The sequence below is a fragment of the Elgaria multicarinata genome, chromosome 19, assembly GCF_023053635.1.
Source record: "Elgaria multicarinata webbii isolate HBS135686 ecotype San Diego chromosome 19, rElgMul1.1.pri, whole genome shotgun sequence".
Classification (NCBI taxonomy): domain Eukaryota; kingdom Metazoa; phylum Chordata; class Lepidosauria; order Squamata; family Anguidae; genus Elgaria; species Elgaria multicarinata.
Window position 1 is genome coordinate 5,926,157 of NC_086189.1, and position 12,681 is coordinate 5,938,837.

Genomic DNA, 12,681 nt, shown 5'->3' on the forward strand with positions numbered 1-12,681 from the left:
CAAAACAGAAGGCAAAATCTCTCTGAGGATTATGCCATGTGTCTGATTAACGAGTTGCGTTTCTGCCCCGAAATCTCTGGGGCGAAAGGTTGGAGAGGTGCCATCTTTGTTGTCACTCTATACCAACTTTCCCCAACTCTATGGTCTATGCCATAGAGTCTGTGAGCTTCTCTAAGTTCGGGCCATGGGGACGTTGCTTGAGACATTCACGTCTTGACTGGGACCCTTCGGGATCGATCCTTCGACTTTCTCAAACGTATGTGTCAGTGGTGTTTCTGCTACGAAAACAGCCATTTCGAAGAGAAATCTGAGTGAGCTATGCGACCACTGAGAAACCGCATGGTTTTGATGCTTCCTGGCCCTTTACTCGTCCCCATAGGTTGGTCACTGAGCAGAAGAAGGGCTGATAGTATGGGGGAGAAACAGCCTGGATTGCTTTGTCTCCTGTGCTTTCATCCACACCATCTCTTAAATCCATGGCATCTGATGGTCCCTAGTAGCTATTTTGCTGGTGAAGCTTTAGAGATTCAACCCAGAACTACTCCTTGGAGGGCCTGCTTCTGTTCTTTTGATCTGTGGATTCTTCCATTGCGCCTTACGGAACGTAACCACTGGCATTCCTTGGGCACCAGTTTCTCTGTTAGATTCTCTTGTTGGCTTTGCAGAGACACAGTGGCGCTTAAATGAGGCACACCCTCTTCACAAAAGGGCCAATTTCTGTTGTGTGCCAGTTTCTGCTCACGCAACGCTTGCATTCGTCTTTTAAGGTGCGAAAGGAGTCCTCGTTCTTGCTCCGACGGATGAGCACAGCTACGTTGCATTCTATGCACGCAGGCTAGGGTTTGCTGTTGGGGTCGCATGGCATTGTTTGCCCTGTTCCAGGAGCCAGGCCTGGCTTCAGAACGGTGCCGTTTAAAAAGCAGTGTTTTCCATTGAGGGTGCGGGGGTCCCATCCGAAGGGTGTTCCAGGTTTCCTTGCTACGTGGTGGCTGCAAAACTCCTGCTTCCTTCTTCTGTGGCTTTCCTCTTTATCAGCAGGCCCTTTGTAGACGAGTCCTCTAATAATCCAGGGATTTTCAAGGAGTGCTGAATAGGGGCAACAGAGCTTAGAAGCATATTTCCTGGGAGTCCATCCTGTGTACAGAGCAGAGACTGCCTGGCCGCTCTTAAGCACCTGAGACTCTGGGCACCTTCCCCAACTTGAAAGGTGCTGCCAATATGTCTTATCCAGCCTGTGTGCCAAATTGGACTTGCTGGTTCTGTGAATAGTGGGCTTTGGAGAAGTGCAAAACAAGCCTTGCAAATCCTTACTTCTGTAAGCTTATTTTATTTACCAGAGGTCTAGAAACAAAGCCCTATGAAGAGAGACTGAAAGAACTGGGCATGTTTAGCCTGGAGAATAGGAGATTGAGGGGAGACATGATAGCACTCTTCAAATACTTAAAAGGTTGTCACACAGAGGAGGGCCAGGATCTCTTCTCGATCCTCCCAGAGTGCAGGACACGGAATAACGGGATCAAGTTAAAGGAAGCCAGATTCCAGCTGGACATCAGGAAAAACTTCCTGACTGTTAGAGCAGTACGACAATGGAATCAGTTACCTAGGGAGGTTGTGGGCTGTCCCACACTGGAGGCCTTCAAGAGGCAGCTGGACAACCATCTGTCAGGGATGCTTTAGGGTGGATTCCTGCATTGAGCAGGGGGTTGGACTCGATGGCCTTGTAGGCCCCTTCCAACTCTGCTATTCTATGATTCTATGATTTATTGTAAGCCCTTTTACTCTGCTCTTCGGCGGAAAGGGCTCCTGCAAGGCTTGTGTAAGCTCAGTAGCAAACAAGACAGCCTTTGCCTTTCAGTCTAAAGACATGACTTGGAAAGGGAGAGGGAAACAGGCAAACTCAAACACTGGCTCTTAGTTTTACAAAGTTCTTAAAAATCACCATTAGGGAGAGGAGCCAGCCTGCTTCCTGTACCTACCTCTGCTTCGACCATGTGGAACGGCAGGTAAAAGAAGCCCCATAGCCCTGACGCACTGCTACTTTGCTGAACTTTTGGCGCGGCTTCTTCACGGCCTGATCCCACCTGACCTGGGATTGCATAGCGAACGTGATGATCTTGTCCTGGTGCCGTGTGCAGCCGGTTGGATTCAGCAGCGCAATAACTGTGTGAGGGCCAGCCGGGCCCTCGCGTTGGGCCTCACACTGAAGAGACCTTGTTGCCAGTGCTTGGCTCTTGACCCACTGGTGGCCCTGCATCTGCCGTTGCCCTTAGACAGCTGTGGTGGCACAATAGGCGTGGCTAGTAGTGGCCAAATCAGGATGCCCTTCTAAATGCACGTTCCTATCTCCATTCTCCCACCTCTAACCAACACAAGACTGGATCAGGACAAGGGGGTTACACCCACTTCTCCACCCACTCACTTGCAAACGCCAAAGAGGGTGCTTTCCCCGCCCCGGGGCAAACGGTTTAGCAAGGAGTGGACCCTCGCCAATTTTGGCTGAGCACTGCTGCCTAGCACGATCGTTGTCTGTGTTCCTAGCTTTGATGTCCTTCCCTCCTCTTTGCAGAAGACAGGCTTCCTGACGTGCCCTTTGCTCCTGCACGATCCATGGATTTGAAGGACTCTTTCCAAAAGCTCTTTAGGCCCTCTCCTGTTGTGCAGCGTCTTTGCAGAGCTCAGCTGCTCTCAGCCTTTCCCCCTGCTGAAGCATGTATGTGCCGTGTAGGATTTGGGTGATTAGTACTTAAGACCTGTCTGGATCAGGAGTGCTACAGAAGACGACATGTGTTTAGGTTGCGCGGGAGGTAGCAAGCAGCTGAAACAGGGTGTCTGTTCCGAGTGTTCATGAATGTTTTACTCTGTACAGCACCATGTACATTGATGGTGCTATATAAATAAATAAATAAATAATAATAATAATAGAATCATAGAACAGCAGAGTTGGAAGGGGCCTACAAGGCCATCCAGTCCAACCCCCCACTCAATGCAGGAATCCACCCTAAAGCATCCCTGACAGAGGGTTGTCCAGCTGCCTCTTGAAGGCCTCTAGTGTGGGAGAGGCCACAACCTCACCAGGCAACTGATTCCATTGTCGTACTGCTCTAACAGTCAGGAAGTTTTTCCTGATGTCCAGCTGGAATCTGGCTTCCTTTAACTTGAGCCCGTTATTCCGTGTCCTGCCCTATGGGAGGATCGAGAAGAGATCCTGGCCCTCCTCTGTGTGACAACCTTTTAAGTCCTTGAAGAGTGCTCTCATGTCTCCCCTCAATCTTCTCTTCTCCAGGCTAAACATGCCCTGTTCTTTCAGTCTCTCTTCATAGGGCTTTGTTTCCAGACCCCTGATCATCCTCGTTGCCCTCCATAATGAAGAAGGGCTGGATGCTGTTTGGCGTCTTGTGGAGCGGTTGGCAGCCCAGAATTATCACCATCAATTATTGCATTTCTAAAGCGCTCTGGGCGGTTTACCAAGATTAAAAACCATTAAAATACATTATGCAAAGTGTAAAACCATTTATATAAAAACATATTGACAGGCAGCACGTGTACAGACAACATATCTAAAATGATTTTATTTATTACATTTCTATACCGCCCAATAGCTGAAACTTTCTGGGCGGTTCGCAAAAATTAAAACCATGAAGAGCATAATAAAACAACCAACAATTTAAAAACACAAATACAAAATACAATATAAAAAGCACGACCAGGATAAAACCACACAGCAAAAATGGATATAGGTTAGAATATGAAATTAAAATAGCAGAGTTTAAATTTAAGTTAAATTAAGTGTTAAAATACTGAGAAAATAAAAAGGTCTTCAGCTGGTGCTGAAAGGAAAACAATGTAGGCGCCAGGCGAACCTCTCTGGGGAGCTCGTTCCACAGCCAGGATGCCACAGCAGAGAAAGCCCTCCTCCTAGTAGCCACCTTACTCACTTTCTTCGGATTTTGAACGATCAACCATAAGACAAATTCAGGACCTGCCTAGAAGCTCTTCCTATGCTGCCAAATGCTTGAGAGAAGAGAAAGGTCTTAATATGGTGCCGAAAATATGATGTAGGCGCCACACGGGTATTGTCAGGGGAGATCGTTCCATAATTGTGGGGCCACCACTGAGAAGCCCCCCCCCCTCTTGTTGCCATGTTCCAGGCTTCCCTCTGATGCTGAATGAAGTGTACGGGTAGATTCCTGTTGGGAGAGGCGGCCTGTCAGGAATTGGTGATCTGGCTGTCATTGCGGTAGACAAAGAAGAGGACCGCTTTGCCCCCAAAGTTGGCTCCAGAAATACACACCTCCTTTGTTGGCTTAAGCCCTTTTGGCAAGAGAGGCAGAAGAGGAGTGTAACTGATGGATGCTGCTGGGTCACCTTCCCCAGCCTGGTGGTGGCCTCCAGGTGTATTGGACTGCAGCTCCCAGAGTTCTTAGTCAGGATGGCCACTCTCCCTGTGTGTAGGTGAGTCCTTTCCCGTTTAGCTTGCCCTGCCGCCTTCCTGCAGTGGGGCAGCCGAAACGGAAGGGGACTTGCCCTTGTCCATTGGAGAAGCAAAGGGGACATGGCCATTTCTCTTTGGTGGGCCCTGTCTCTTTCCCCCATTGTGGGAAGGAGATGCCCCCCACCTCTGAAGATGGGGTGGAGCTGACCTAATCGCTGTTATTCTCCATCGGAGGAGTGGCTGGGGGTAGTTCCACACAGGTTCGCTGAATGCAAGGCCTCTTCCATCGGGACAGCCCACACACAGCGGAAGCTGGTCCCTGACTCTTCTCCAGGCAGAAGATCCACCAGCCTTTGGGCCAGGGAGCAAGTGACCATCAGGTGGCCATGGCTGCAGCCTGTGGTGGGCTGAGTGGTGGGTGGTGGTCATCTGAGCCCCCCACCCAAAAGTAGTTCTGCAAATAATGCCTGTCGTGGATAATTCTTGGCGCTTTGTGCCATTTGCGTTCTTGTCTGAAAGGCGGGTTTGGGAGTGCAGTGGCTGGTCTGGCAGCCTTAGGAGCCTAGTTTTTTGCCCCCTTAGCCTCACTAAGTGTGCTGAGCTCTTAAAATGAGTCCTGGAAGCTGCCTTATTCTGGGTCGGACCCTTGGTCTGTCTAGCCCAGTATTGTGGACACAGACTGGCAGCAGTGCCTCTCCAGGGTTTCAGGTGGGATTCTTTCCTTGCCCTACCTGGAGAAGCTGTGGATCAAACCTAGATCTTCTGCATGCCAAGGATGTGCTCTGTCACACTGAGCTACGGCCCGTCTCCTGCTTTGCCCTACAAGAGTGAAGGAAGCTTTGCGTGATATGGGAGCATCGGACCTGTGCCTTGCCTCACCCCCCCCCAAGCCCCACTGTGAGGATTAGGGTGCCATTTTCCAGAGTTGGGTTAGTACAGGGCTGCTTAGGAGCCTCGGCTTGAGCATCCAGATCAAACCCTCTCCTTTTGACCACAGTGCAGTGGCTGGCCATGGTTCTCACCTTTTACCTGCGTTGCTGAAAACTGCATCTAAACCACTTTGGGAGCAACGTGGATTCATGCACCGACCCGTTTTCAAAATGCCCAGCTGTTCTTTTAGGTTCAGTCCTCGGTAGGAAAGTAGGAAGTCCTCCACTGGGTGGGATTTGATGTTCTGGGCTGGCAGTTGCTAGTCCTGTTTTCCAGGAGAAGTGCCCGTGGGCATGCAGCCCTCTCTGTCGCCACATCCCCAGCTCCTCCTGTGGGTCCTTCTAGATGCTCTTCCCAATATGCCGCCTTCCTTTCTACACCCCTGCAACCCCACCCCACCCCACCCCCAATTTGCATTTCTCTTTCGCTGGATGCCGTCTCCATCAGCGCTGTTTTCAGTATGGGGGCAAGCAGAGAGCCTTGGGCAGCAGGTGTACACCTGAAATGATGGCAGCCATCGCTCACTTTGACACAGGGGAAGGAAAACAATGGCTTTTTACGCCGACGGCGAGGCAAGTAGTCTTCTTATCAGCACTTAGCAAGGCTGCCTTTCTTCTCTTTCAGGCTTCTGCCGCGAGCCTCCATCAGAGCACGATCTACCTTCCGGTAAGTGTGAACACACCCTTCTCCTTCCTCTTCCTCCTGTCCCTTTCTTTTAGTTTGGGAATTTGGGTTTGAATGGTATGGATGTCTGTGGGGAGCGACTTAAATGATTCACCCACCCACAGCAAAGCTGCTCTTTCCTCCTTGCTCTGTAAGGTGGAAGATCTCCCATTTCAAATTTCTTTCTTTCATAGAATCATAGAATAGTAGAGTTGGAAGGGGCCTATAAGGCCATTGAGTCCAGCCCCCTGCTCAATGCAGGAATCCTTTATTTATTTATTTATTTATTTATTTATTGTATTTCTAAAAACACAAATGTAAAAGTACAACCAGAATAAAACCACGCAGCAATGCAGAGCTTTAAAATACAGATTCAAAACAGCCAAGTTAAAAGACTAAGAAGGCAAAATGTTAAAATACTGGGAAAATAAAAAGAAGTCTTCGCCTGGTGTCAAAAACCTAGGCGCCAGGCGAATCTCTCTGGGGAGCTCATTCCACAGCCGAGGTGCCACAGCAGAGAAGGCCCTGCTCCTGGTAGCCCCCTGCCTCACTTTCTTTGGCAGGAGCTCATGGAGAAGGACCCCTGAAGATGACCTTAGGGTCCGTGCAGGTACATATGAGAAGAGGCGTTCCTTCAGATAGCCTGGCCCCAAGCTGTTTAGGGCTTTGAATATTAATACCAGCACTTTGAATTGGGTCTGGATCTGGACTGGCAGCCAGTGACCAAATGCCTGTCTATGCCATCCTTCCCCCAACCTGGTGGTCTTCCAGATGTGTCGAGGCTGCAATCCCCATCACCGCTGCCACAAGCTTTGGGCTGTGCTGGCTTGGAATGATGGGAGTTGGTGTAATCCCAGCACATCTGGAAGGGTCGTTTTTATCTCCCCCTCCCTCCCCCCCAGTTAGAAATAGCCTCCTGGACCTCTTATCTGCCTTGCTGATGCTATCGGGGCCCACTAAAGCTCCTTGCAATGCCTTCCTTGGCCAGATCCACTGATTACATTGTCTTCAGTTCAACAGAGAGATACGCCTGGAATTTCAAACGATCAGCAAACGTGAGCCACCCAGCCACCTCAGATCGCGGGGTGGGGGTGGCGCTTGGACCCTGGACCCTGAGATATCCCCGGGTGGGCCAAAGCCTGGCTCCAGCTGGAGCCTTCAAAGTCAACTGCTCTGTCACAGGTTCAGGCTAAGTTCATTTCTGTGGAGGGGCACCTCCATCACCCCCCCCTCCCATTAGCATAAGCCCAGGGACAAGGCCAGTCAAAGGTCAGCAGAAGTTCAGGCCAGGGCAACCTCTTCCACCCCTGGCGTGTTCCCAAATAGCCCCAATCCTGCAGTGCTGGCCCAACTTTTCTTCTCTGCCCGTGTTTACTATATAGCTGTAAACCTCAAAAGAGCAAGGCGTGACCCAAGGGGAGTTGGAGCTGCAGGGCCGGAGAAGAATAGGTGGCCATTGTGAACTTAAAAACAGGAGAAATAATTGATTTATGTTATGGTACCCAATTAGGCTGTAAAGTAGGAAGCTCTTTTAAAGCCACCCCGTGGCTTTGCGGCAGCGGAGAGGACTCACCCCAATAAAGGTCGCCAGCTCCACGGGCTAAATTATTAATTCCTTTCATGCCACTCAGGCCTTGTAAACAGTACATAATACAAGACAACAATTGACGCCGTTCACTTATTGGCCGGAGGAAAGGGCAAAGGGCAAAGAGCCACACTGGCAACAGCTGGTCTTCAGAGTCAAGCTGACTTTTGTTCTCTCTTTCTCTCTCTCTTTTTTACGGCCGGCCGTTTTCCCCGATTTTTGCAGACTCTAAATTTCTCCCTCTCGGGGCGGAAAGCACAGGGAACGCCCGCCTCGTGCGCGTTTAGGGCGGCTCGCGCATCGGCCCTGCGGAGGCCGCCGGGTTTTGAACGCCGGACACGTCCTGTGACGAACGGGCCGTGTGTGCCCTTGGGAGTTCAGTTCTGCTGCAAGGGAGAGTAAACGTGGTTTTGAAGCGCCGCTCTTGGAAGAGCTGAGCGTGCCGCCCCCGGCCAGTCGGCCCCCTCGGTGTTCGTCCCGTTTCCCTTTTCCCTTCAGGGAGCTTACATAGCGTGCAGCGGTTTTTGCTCAGTTTTCCTAGGAAGTCCACAGGTGTGTGTGACCGTTCCAAGTGGCTCGTCTTTCCCCATCTCATGTTGTGGATGGCTTTTTTTGGGGGGGGAGGGGGCAAAGTCTCTTCCTACCATCTGGCAGAATCCACCAGCAGCTGGCCCCTCTTCTTGCAAACAGCAGCAGGTAACCTCTGGAGGGCCATCTGTTGACCGATGTTATTGGGGCTTCTTTGAAGGCCGGCAGAGTTGACCCTGTGCCAACTCCAACATTGGGATGGGGCCATTGGGCCTCGGCTGCCCCTGCAAACCCGAGTGAGCCCTTCCGTGCTGCAAATAAAGCGGTTGTACGAAGACGGCTGCATGGAGCCCGAGGACCTCTTGAACCACAAAACCTTTACGCTTTTTAGGAGGCAAACGTTGCCGAGCCCCCAAGAGCCCACGCCTTAAGTTGCACTCCAGGATATGTTCTGGAAATGCATCCGTTTCAGAGCCGCTTTCCGGTTGGCTTGGCTCCAAGCATCACCCACCCTGAGCAATAATAATAATAATAATAATAATAATTATTATTTATGGAGCGCTTTATTACAAAGCGTTGTACGTAAAATACAGGCCAGCGGGGCACTTTTTTTGTCAACAGTTTATAATTTTTTTTAAAAAAAATACAATAAATGCAACAATTCCAATTGAATCAAAGAATATAACAAAAACTTAAAAGCCCGTACAAAATATGTAGTGGCCACCACAAGGGCCATCAGCATGCTCTACCTCAGGAACAGCCAACCCACCTCCTCTGTTCAAAAAGGAAGGTTTTGAAACAATTCTTCAATGCCTCCAGCTAACCGCAGTGCCAGGGGGAGTGAATTCCACAGCTGTGGGACAAGGTCCTAGAATGCCCGATACCAGGACACCACGATCCATGAGGTAGAACAGGTCAGGAGGGCCTGACCCATGGATCTGGTGGCCCGTCCCAGGACAAAAGGGTGGAAAGGTAAACTGGGCAGTGCCAACATGGGGACTTAAAGGCCAGGATCAAGATCTTAAATCTTTGTGGGCTGTAGGGTTACTCAAATGAGTGAGGGACTAGAGGTGTCAAGTGGCTATTGTGGCCAGTAGAGAGGGACCAGTAGCTTAGTCAACAGCTGGCCCAGATTTCATACCTGCAGCACATAAGATATAGCAGGAAGTGAGGCGTGTTGTGTTCTCTGCCCCTTGGAGAGCTTCTTTAGAGTTCTGGCTGAAACCTGGAGCGGATTTGCCGCCCCACTGACATCGGAGCCCCCAGTGGAGGGAGGGGCAATTTCTTCCCAGCAGTAGCACGACACTTTCTCCATTCGTGGAAGCGCTTTTTTCCTTGTGTCTTCAACTGAATGGGGACTGCGGAATGGCGGTGCTTGGAGATTAAAGTGTCTGCCCGTCTGTCTCTTTAACGCCGAAAAGAACCCCAAGTTTGGTGAGGCTTGGTTTCCGGGCACCTGCCCCCGGTTAAATAATGCCAGCGCAATTCTTGCGTAGCACATTTTGGGCCTTTGCGGCCAGTTATTTTATCATAACTTGGTTCTGAAGCTGAGGCACGATCTCCTATGGTTCGGAAAGGAAAGCATGGACAGCTACTGTTAATCTTTTTGCTGCGGGGCTCTTCAGCTAGGTAGAACTGCAAATGGGCCTGTGCGAGATCCGGAGTTCCCCTAATGCCCAGCAGGACCTCGCTTTCTCTTTCCAGTGGGGATAGCCATGGCAGCCTGTTGCAGCAAAAACAACCGAGTCCTGTCGCTCCTTACAGGTGCATTTATTGCACCATGGGTTTTTGTGGACAGAGTCCACTTCATCGGATGTAACTTCCCTTCGAACGTTCATCACTTCCTCTTGAAAAGGCGCGTGCAGGGGGGCGGCAGGGGGGCTCTTGGCTCAGCTGAGCTCGTGTTCTCAGCTCCATGGCTCCGTCTTCAGTTGTTTGTACTGGGGACTTCCTTCTGATAAGGTTCTTCTGAAGGCGGCTCCAGGCCAGCGGGGCCCATGCCCTTCTTGATCTGCTTGTGCCATCTTCTGCGGGAGGATCAGTCATTTCGCAAGACTGGGGTTGAGGGATTCTGTGCAGACTGCAAGATGTGGCTACGTGCGTGAACTTAAACAGACCCTTTCCCTCTCCCGGTCGAAACTAAACCCTCAGGACCAGGATGGGATAATTGTGGGCAATAAAAATTAGATTGAGAAAAGGGGATAAAATCAGTGGAAGATAAAGCTTGAGCGAGATACTAATTATCTGTTAAAGCAGCAGGAAAAATGTTGTGATTAACTTCAAAAAAAGCACATTTCGGAGGTTCACCAGCTTGTGCCGTTCTAGAGGCAGCATGAGAACCTTTTGTTTCCACTATAGGCCAATTGCAGCGTGGATTTCAGTCCATATCTTTATGCTCCAGTGGGTGCCTTTTACCTGTGCTGAGCCTTCACAAGAAGAGGACCAGCTGCCAGAGTGTCTAGGAGTGCGTTAGGGAACATTTGTGGCAATAATTTAATATAGTCCAACCTATATGAATTGCCCTCAAGATCATAGAATCATAGAATAGCAGAGTTGGAAGGGGCCTATAAGGCCATTGAGGCCAACCCCCCTGCTCATTGCAGGAATCTACCTTAAAGCATACCTGACAGATGGTCATCCAGCTGCCTCTTGAATGCCTTTAGTGTGGGAGAGCCCACAACCTCCCTAGGCAATTGGTTCCATTGTTGTACTGCTCTGACAGGAAGTTTTTCCTGATGTCCAGCCAGAATCTGGCTTCCTGTAGCTTGAACCCACTATACCGTATCCTACACTCTGGGAGGATCGAGAAGAGATCCTGGCCCTCCTCTGTGTGACAACCTTTTAAGTATTTGAAGAGTGCTCTCATGTCTCCCCTTCATCTTCTCTTCTCCAGGCTCAACATGCCCAGTTCTTTCAGTCTCTCTTCATAGGGCTTTGTTTCTAGACCTCTGAGCATCCTGGTTGCCCTCTTCTGAACACACTCCAGCTTGTCTGCGTCCTTCTTGAATTGTGGAGCCCAGAACTGGATGCAATACTCTAGATGAGGCCTAACCAGGGCCGAATAGAGGGGAACCAGTACCTCACGTGATTTGGAAGCTATATTTCTATTAATGCAGCGCAAAATAGCACTTGCTTTTTTTGCAGCTACATCCACTGTTGAGTCATATTCAGCTTGTGATCTACAACAATTCCAAGATCCTTCTCGTTTGTAGTATTGCTGAGCCAAGTATCCCCCATCTTGTAACTGTGCATTTGGTTTCTGTTTCCTAGGTGTAGAAGTTGGCATTTCTCCCTATTAAATTTTATTCTGTTGTTTTCAGCCCAGCACTCCAGCCTATCAAGATCATTTTGAAGTTTGTTTCTGTCTTCCAGGGTATTAGCTATCCCACTCAATTTTGTGTCATCTGCAAATTTGATCAGCGTTCCCTGCACCTCCTTGTCCAAATCATTAATAAAAATGTTGAAGAGCACTGGGCCCAGGACTGAGCCCTGCGGCACCCCACTCGTTGCCTCTCCCCAGTATGAGAAGGTTCCATTGATAAGTACTCTTTGAGTCCGATTCTGTAGCCAACTGTGAATCCACCTAATAGTTGTTCCATCTAGCCCACTTTTAGCTAGTTTGTTAATCAGAATGTCATGGGGCACTTGATATTCTGGAGATACTGGAGATAACCAAATAGCCACCAGGACTAGTAGCCTTGGTAGCCTTCGCCCCCATGAATTTATTTTAACCCCTTTTTAAAGCTGTCCAAATTGGTGGCCATCGCTACATCTTGTGGTAGTGAGTGCTATAGTTTAGCTATGCACGGTATGAAGAGGGACTTCTGTTTTATCTGTCCTGAATCTCCCACCAGTCAGCTTCAGGGGATGTGACCCTGTTGGGTTCTAGTATTATGAGGGTGGGGGGAATGTCTCTCTATCCACAGCAGAAGGGAAACACACTGTGGCTTTTGCCATCAGGCAGGGAACCTTGAGCCACTGGGAGGCTGCACCCTGCTGCTTCCCAGCTGTAACAACAAAGGATGGGGGAATCAAGGTATCCCAGAGAAGGAGCAGTTTTAGGGTGCTCGTTTCCCCTTCCCTGCCAGAAAGAACACCCAGATTCCCCATCTATCAGTTGTCCCCGGACAACAGCAGTCAAAGGAAGGAACGCTTTGGCCCCATCAACCGACCAAAGGAACAAGAGGAGGGCAACCAGGATGTTCAGGGGTCTGGAAACAAAGCCCTATGAAGAGAGACTGAAAGAACTGGGCATGTTTAGCCTGGAGAAGAGAAGACTGAGAGGAGGCATGATACCACACTTCAAATACTTGAAAGGTTGTCACACAGAGGAGGGCCAGGATCTCTTCTCGATCCTCCCAGAGTGCAGGACACGGAATAACGGGCTCAAGTTACAGGAAGCCAGATTCCGGCTGGACATCAGGAAAAACGTCCTGACTGTTAGAGCAGTACGACAATGGAACCAGTTACTTAGGGAGGTTGTGGGCTCTCCCACACTGGAGGCCTTCAAGAGGCAGCTGGACAACCCTCTGTCAGGGATGCT

At 49.9% G+C, this 12,681-nt stretch overlaps 1 protein-coding gene across 2 annotated transcripts in view; it reads left to right on the forward strand.

Moving 5' to 3' along the window:
- NR6A1 (nuclear receptor subfamily 6 group A member 1) overlaps window positions 1–12,681 on the forward strand; it is a 111,470-nt gene that overhangs the window by 20,988 nt on the left and 77,801 nt on the right. For both annotated transcript variants that reach the window (XM_063144488.1, XM_063144489.1), the window contains exon 2: window positions 5,987–6,028. The gene's annotated coding sequence lies outside the window, so the exon portion shown is untranslated. The remainder of the gene's footprint in view (window positions 1–5,986; window positions 6,029–12,681) is intronic.